This window comes from Pinus tabuliformis, chromosome 3_2 (assembly GCF_031772625.1).
Source record: "Pinus tabuliformis cultivar Carrire ecotype Pingquan chromosome 3_2, CPIR1, whole genome shotgun sequence".
NCBI classification, from domain to species: Eukaryota; Viridiplantae; Streptophyta; class Pinopsida; order Pinales; family Pinaceae; genus Pinus; species Pinus tabuliformis.
In genome coordinates, this window is record NC_142302.1 from 472,530,307 (window position 1) to 472,538,425 (window position 8,119).

Sequence of the window (8,119 nt, forward strand, 5' to 3'; positions counted from 1 at the left end):
TAGTGTAATATTTTCATATATGTGAGAGATTTTCATAACTATTTATATTGTAGATGGATGCTTTAACTTACAATATAGTTAATATATATTTTTATTAATTAAAATAATATATATTTATAATTAATATTATGAAATATATATTAGCAAATCTCATCATGTTAGTCTTGTATTCACTTGACATAAAATTTTGTATAACTATACTCTTGTTGCTGCATGCACCAATAATTAAGTGATTTGAACACTAAACACTTCTTTACACATAATACTTTATTTACAAGACTATCACCAATTAAACTACCACTAAAGCTTATGTTACATATAATATTATTAAATCATACTTTATGTACATTATTTTTTAGATAATATTACTAAATCTAATTATACTTTATTTACATTATTTTATATCTAATATTACTGAATCTTATCTCTTTATATATTGGCATACTCTAAAAAAAAATGACTTTTGAGTCAGAATTAGGCCAAACAATAAGACTATGTTCAAAGGAATTATGCCAAAAAAATTACTTCCACAAATACACTGGCTCATATAAATTGCATAGAGTGTGACATAACATATTAAATTTAAAATTTAATTCTTTGGAAAACCTGAAAATTTTACACTTTTATTGAAATAAAAACAATTTAACTCCAAAGCAATTATGATATAACCTAAAGAAAGGCAGGTCTAATACGAACTTTCCTGAACTTTTCTGTTATTCTAATGCCAATGCGGTTAGTTCTTCTTTCTTCCTGTGTGGCTAGTAGAAGCTCCTCCAAGTAATCAACATCCAGAGCCTCCAACTCCAATACAGACGATATTTCTTGAGACTACGGCTTCTCTATTGGTAATAATTCACTACATTTGTTAACGTTTTGGTTTTATCAATCTCAGCAGCAACAGGGGTAGACATTGGTGGTGGCCCCCTTCTTTCTCTACGTGAATTGAGCCTCTCGATGGCATACGTTTCAAGCACCAAGGTGGGAGTACTGGAATGATATTTGTCGAGTTGCTGGATCGACTATGGCAGTCGGAAAGCTGGCTACTAGATGTGGTTGAGGAGATTTCAGAGGAGCCGATGGAAAAGTTGGGGTTGGAAGTAAGTGGATTAGCTACATCGGCATGGGCATGACGACGCTTCAAGGACCTGCAAACAATTTCAAGGGGGAAGTTGAGGATGGTGTTGGATCCTCTCATGGTGAAGGAAGCCTGATCGTAAGCCATGGCCACCTCCTCTCCCGTTTGAAGCGTTCCCAACTATACACGGACTCCATGCGTCATCAAATCCCTTATCTCCGCTGCGTATTTTCCACACATGCACTTAGATAAAATTGTACACAACAATATATTCTCTATTATATTTAATTAGGAAATTTACACACATATTTATACAAGCAATAGTCTCAAGATAGGAATTCTATCTTAGACGTACAGTGGTGTGGTTGAGAGATTCTCTCAACCACACACTAAACTAGGAGAAACTAAATTCCTATTATGTAGGAACAAACTCCTCAAATGGAGAATTACAACCATAGACAAGTAGGAATTAATTATTTCTAACTCCCACCCTAATGACTACTTGTCATGATAGTCAAATCCACCACCATCACGCGAATTGCTTGTATAGAACTTCCAAAAACAAAGAGAGATCAGTGCCTTTCTAAGACAAATATTCATGTCCAAATACCAATCGCAAACAGTTGCGCTGATTGCACCTTTCGATGCAACTGTCAGATAGAAAAGTGCGCCGACCCTCTTGTGCTCAGACACACCAATATCTGAGACCGTGAGCCAGGTGTTACTGCAGTCCACCTGCTCCTATGAGCGCAAAGCTCATGTGCACACATTAGCCACTCAGGCAATATGCCACCACCAGGCAAGTGCGATCTACCACCACCGGGCAAATCCGCCAACTTCAATATGCCACCACCGGGCAAATCCGCCAACTTCAATATTCCACCACCGGGCAAGTCCGATCTGCCACCACCGGGCAGGTCCTGTAGCCATTAAGGCTCTGTATGTGGTTTCTGGCTCACCACAAACCATCACTTTACAGTGACAAAAGATGGTTTCAGGCTGACCATAAACCATTACAAAGTGGTTTTAAGATCACCACGAACTTTCAAATGCCTTTACAAGGCTTACATTCCATACTTGAACATTTGGAGTTTCTGGGTACATACAATGACCATTACAACAACTAGGCTTGCTTATAACATATTAGGGAGTCTATTCCACAAACCACACTAACTTAAACACACAAACATTCAACTAGTTGTCCATCATCCCAAATTTTCACTTGCTTTGCACAAAATCAATATTTGTTGCATTTCAACCATGACCACTGAGCGCCTTTGGTCTCTTCTTTTTATTTCTGATTTAATTGTCTTGGATTCACCTGCATGATTTGTTAGAGTAACTAATTCTAACAAAACCACTCCATTGAGTTAGCTAAGCTCAATGCTTCTAATTCCAAAACATTATAAATACCACATTAATTTGTTTCTCATTGGAGGTTTTTTTTTTTTAATATGCAATTCTAACAAATTTCACTTTTACATTGAGTTGATCAAGCTCAATGTGTTTACCTTCCCAAACTCCAATTCTGTGAAATTGACCCGAAAAGAAAGAAGAAGTGGTAAACCTCCAGTTGCATGAGAAACACACTATCCAGAGTTCTATCACTGGATCCTGTGGCAACAGCTAAACCATCTGTGGATACTCAGAACCAAACTTTGAATCCTCCGCTTGCCAGATAGCACGGCAACCTCCAAGTTCGTCCCCTTCTTTTTCCGTATATTCTATTCGAGCCTCATTTCCATCAACGCAAGAGCCGTTCCACTGAACAATTTCTTGGTCCGAGACCGATCCCACAAATAGAGGTAGCAAATCAACCGCGCTGTGAATTGTATTCAACACTGGCCAGGACACCTGACGCGGCAGCATCAGTAAAAAATCTTTTGGCCGGAAAGGCATCTTTAGCCCCTCCGATAATTCGCAGTAAGCAGCCACGCACAGAACCACCACCAACAAAGCCCGCAAAACCCTGGCCATTACAGCAATTAACAATTCAGAACATTCAATTGGTTCCCCTCACTTCGATTTCTCTGCTTCCGATGCAAACTGAAGGTAAATCATCCATCCGATTACAGACAATTCGTCGCTTCCATTAAAACCAAATCGATGAGAGTTTCGTAAGGGGTTGATTTCTCCACTACGGTTATTTTTTACGCCAGAAAACCAAAACTCCGGATAATCAAATGGAGGCAAACAAATCCTTCTTCGCTGCAAGTCTGCCTATTCGCTCAACACAGCCACAGTTCTCAGACAGCGGATGATGGACAAACAAATACTCACAAAACTTTTATTCTCTTCAGCCCGGGAGCAGCCAAGCCCACGAGGGGCTGGGCCCTCAGGCTCTGATACCAAGATAAAATTGTACACAGCAATATATTCTCTATTATATTTAATGAGGAAATTTACACACATATTTATACAAGCAATAATCTCAAGATAGGAATTCTATCTTAGACGTACAGTGGTGTGGTTGAGAGATTCTCTCAACCACACACTAAACTAGGAGAAACTAAATTCCTATTATGTAGGAACAAACTCCTCAAATGGAGAATTACAACCATATACAAGTAGGAATTAATTATTTCTAACTCACTTCCTCACTCCTCTATAATGCATTTCACTCCCTTTCGAGACCGAGTACTGTAAATCTGAAGCCATGGGCACACTCGAATTTCCATTGCAGCTTGCACATGAGCTTGAGTGCCGACTCCAATGTTTCAATTGTATTTGACACATTTCTCATTAGGGATACGAGCAACATCTTCTGGCTCGAGAAAATGGAAATAGAGCGGGACTATTCATTTCATAAAAGAATTCGGGCGGGACTACCCAATTTGAATTCAAAATTTTGGGCGGCACTTACTAATTTTTGAATGTTGGATGGGGACAGGGGCATTGAATAAATGTACGTGGAAAATAATTAGATGACAAAGTAATAAAAGAATAATGATAAATGATAATCAAGCAAGGGTGGATAAGCCTAGGTTGTTAAAGAGAAATTTAGCTAATCCATCAACTTCAAAAAAAAAACAGGAAAAAAAGAGTAAAATTAAAATTTTAAATTTTTTTACATTTATTGTTATTATGGGTTATAAATTAAAGTAAGGTTATTTTGTTTTCACATATATATAAAGATGTAATTTATTTTTTTTAATATAAAATTAATATGTGGTATTTAAAAAATATTAATTAAAAAAAATCATTAAAGATTATTAATAAAATATCTAAATAAATAAAGTTAAATAATGTTGACGTGTCTTTAAAAAGATATTAATAACAAAAAACACATTTTAATGTAGATAATAATATTTCAATGTCGATGTTTTATATATATTAATTGAAAAAAAAATATTGTGAAAACATTTTAAGTAGTCTCACTATTCTATGTTTTGACCAAATATCTTTTTTAGTCATTTGAGATCTAGCAAACATTTGTTGGAATTTTAACTTTGAGTTGTGTGATTTACACAATCCAAATGCTCAATGCAATTATCAAGGCCTTGAATCCATTTATACATTAAAAAATGCAATTTAAACAATGAAGTCTCTCAAGAGCATAGATGGATCAAATTCCCACATGTACAAAGTAACAAACTCAAAAAAATGTTTGCACTTGAAGAAGTTTGATTCTTGTGAATGCTTGCTAGATCTATGATTAAGATGGACCTATACTCATATTATAGACACACATACACATGAAAAATGACCAAAAAGTAAAATAGTGAGAGTGTACTAATTTCTTTACTAATATATATAACACAAACTATTTTTTTAACCATATGTAATATATACAAAGTTTTAAGCAAAGTCTTTCGGTAGAAATCACATAAGAGAAATTTTTGGCCCACGCGTTTTGAACCAACAAGAGTGGTTCATCATCTGGTCCTCATGATGAACCACACTTGTTGGTTTGAAACCCGACCAAAAACTTCTCTTGTGTGATTTCTACCAAAAGACTTTGCTTAATTCATTATGGATCACAAAAGCTTGAATACAGGAATATACAAAGTTGTCACTGTATTATTTCATTTAACATGAGCACTTAAATATTTAATTCATAAACCACATTGTTTGGATTAAAATATTTTTTTTTTTATCAATATATTTTTAAATGCATGTTGTTTTTAAGAATTGAATGAATTGTACATATGCTTCTTATTAGGAAATATTTAACAACTCTTTCTTTTTCATTAACATGGATATTCAAATAATTTATTTCACATGGATATAGAAATATTTTATTTGTAGCTAAGAGTGAAATATTTTTACCATGTCTATTTCAAACTTAGTTGTCCTATCAAAAAATAGAGCAATAAAATGATTATTGATGTTTTAATACTTTTAATTAAAACTAATGAAATATGTGAGATGATTCATATTGTTTTTTTATTTAGAGAGTATTTTATTTTTATTTTAATAGGGAGGTGTGTCAACTCCACATTGAACATAGATAGAATCACACATCCCGTGATTTGGAATGAAAGTCTTTAAAACATGTGAATTTCAAAATATGGAGTCCATCTCAAGCATATACATAATAATGATAATCTCAAAATGTGACATTGTTTCTCACAATTAAAACCAACCTAGATCCATCTAACTCAATATCTATCATGGGTAAAGCAAGATCAAATCTCATTCATATACATAATAATGATAATGTAAAAATGTGACATTGTTGCCCACAATTAAAACCAGCCCAGATCCATCTAACTCCAGATCTATCATGGGTGAAGGAGGATCAAATCCCTCGAAGTGAAGGGGTGTAGAACTTGACGAAAGATTTGCAGCTCGAGGGATTTGATCCCTCTCAATGCGTGATAAATCAAGAGTTAGATGGATATAGGTTAGTTCCACTTGCATGCAACAATGTCACATTTTCATATTATAATTATTATGTATATGTTTGAGATGAAATTCATAAGTTGAAATTTACGTGTTTATTATTATGTATATGTTTGAGAATTTAAAGCAATGATGTGTCAATACAATCTTTGCTCGACTTGGATTGAGATTGGTGAATTCATAAATTTAAACTTGACCATTATACACAAATCTTGTAGGCATATTTATACATTAGATCGTTGTGTTGATGGCCAAAAATGACCTCATCAACATTTGGGAAGGTCATCCTGTGAGAGTCTTAAATTAGTCTCTTGTTTGCTTAAATGATGGCTCTCACTCGTTCTATTGGCTATTGGGTCGAGTTACCCCCTCTCTCTCCATGCTGAATTGTGATATATCTAAAACTCACCAAACAGGAACATAGTTATCAGATCTACCCTCCTGTAGAGCTCTTGTAAGAAAGCAATCCTTAAGCTAAATTGAGGGATCAACCAAGCCACACCTAAGGTTTTCCCATGCGTGAGTGGAATCCTAAGAATGAAATTAATTAATTTAACTCTAAATCTAAATCTAAATGTAGTGCGAAAAAGTAAAGGAAACTAACCTAACTTGACACTTAGGAGATAGCTCCCAAATATCAAGTGTAAGGCTTTAAATAATTTTGGGATTTAACAACCTTTAATGATAAATGTCGAGATGTTGAAGAAGTGCTAGTATTATGAGTACCATGCATGCTCTGTCTAGATATTGTAATAGTAAAATTTAATAGGCCATCAAAATGAAAAAAAAGTTCTTACAATTCAATGGCAATTAAATCAATTTTAGATGACACGTTTCATGAGTAAATAGTTACCAAGAAATATTATTTAAACACATAAGCAAAGATAAATTTGACAACAGAACCATGAGACTAATAGACCAGATAGTTGGTGGAAGGGAGACAGATCATGGATGGCATTCTTCTCACGCTCGAGATCATACACTCCCTCAAGCAATCCAAGCAGGCAGGTATGATTCTTAAGCTGGATCTTTCTAAGGCTTTTGATAAACTCAGCTGGACTTACATTCAACAAATGCTAACTGCCTTTGGCTTCTGTTCTATGTGGATCCGCTGGATCATGAGTCTTATTACATCCACACACTTCTCCATCCTTGTGAACGGAATCCCCTCCTGCCCTTTCAAACCATCCCGAGGAATCAGGCAAGGTGATCCCCTATCCCCCTTCCTCTTTGTTCTAATGGCTGAAGGTCTGGGTCATCACATTAAACATGCCCTCCACTCTCAACAGCTCAAAGGTCTTTCCATTCACAACACCCCTGCAACTTCTCATCAGCAGTTTGTTGATGACACCATGCTATTTGGCTACCCTTCTGTCCAGGAAGCCTCCTGCTTCAAAGCCCTGCTCAATGATTTCTCTGAAGCCTCTGGAACCAACGTCAATAGCTCCAAATCGCAGATCTTCTTCTTTCACACTCCTCCAGTTGTTAAGACAGCGGTTGCTCATATCCTGGGATTCCCCACTGCCACTCTCCCCTCTAAATACCTTGGAGCCCCCCTTACTGCTTCAGCCATAAAGCATTCCTCATGGCGAACTCTCATTGAGAAGCTCGAATCCCGTCTTAACCTTTGGACACACAGAACTCTGAATTTGGCCAGTCGTGTAGTGCTCATAAAGTCAGTCCTTCAGGCAATGCCGCTTTATCTGTTCTCAATCCTAGCAGCACCGAAATGGGTTCTAAAAAGAATCAGGAATCTTCAGTGTGGATTCCTATGGGGCAACACGGCAACTAATTGCAAATGGGCTCTTGTAAAATGGACCACCGTCTGCATGCCCAAAGATAAAGGGGGCATTGGGCTGAGAGACCCAGTGCATAGCAACTCCATCATGAGCGCTAAAATTTGGTGGCAATGGCTCACTAACCCAGAAAAACCTTGGGTCAAAATCTGGACGGCCAAATATGCCAATAACAGACCTCAGGAAGAGCTCATCAGGTTCACTCCCAATGACAAAGGCTCGCTAATCTGGAATGCAGCCAAACAACACTTCCAGTTAATTCAGCAGCACAGTTTTTGGGAAGTGAGAGACGACAGAACTGCTAGATTCTGGACAGATGCATGGAACCAAATGCCAAAGCTCAGCCGCATTCTTCATCCACCTCCGGAATTCAATGGGGAGGAGCAGCAGCAAGAAAAGATCC

At 36.5% G+C, this 8,119-nt stretch overlaps 1 pseudogene; it reads right to left on the bottom strand.

Moving 5' to 3' along the window:
• Positions 1 to 669: 669 nt before the first annotated feature.
• On the bottom strand, positions 670 to 3,811 carry LOC149181347 (uncharacterized; annotated as a pseudogene).
• Positions 3,812 to 8,119: the final 4,308 nt, after the last annotated feature.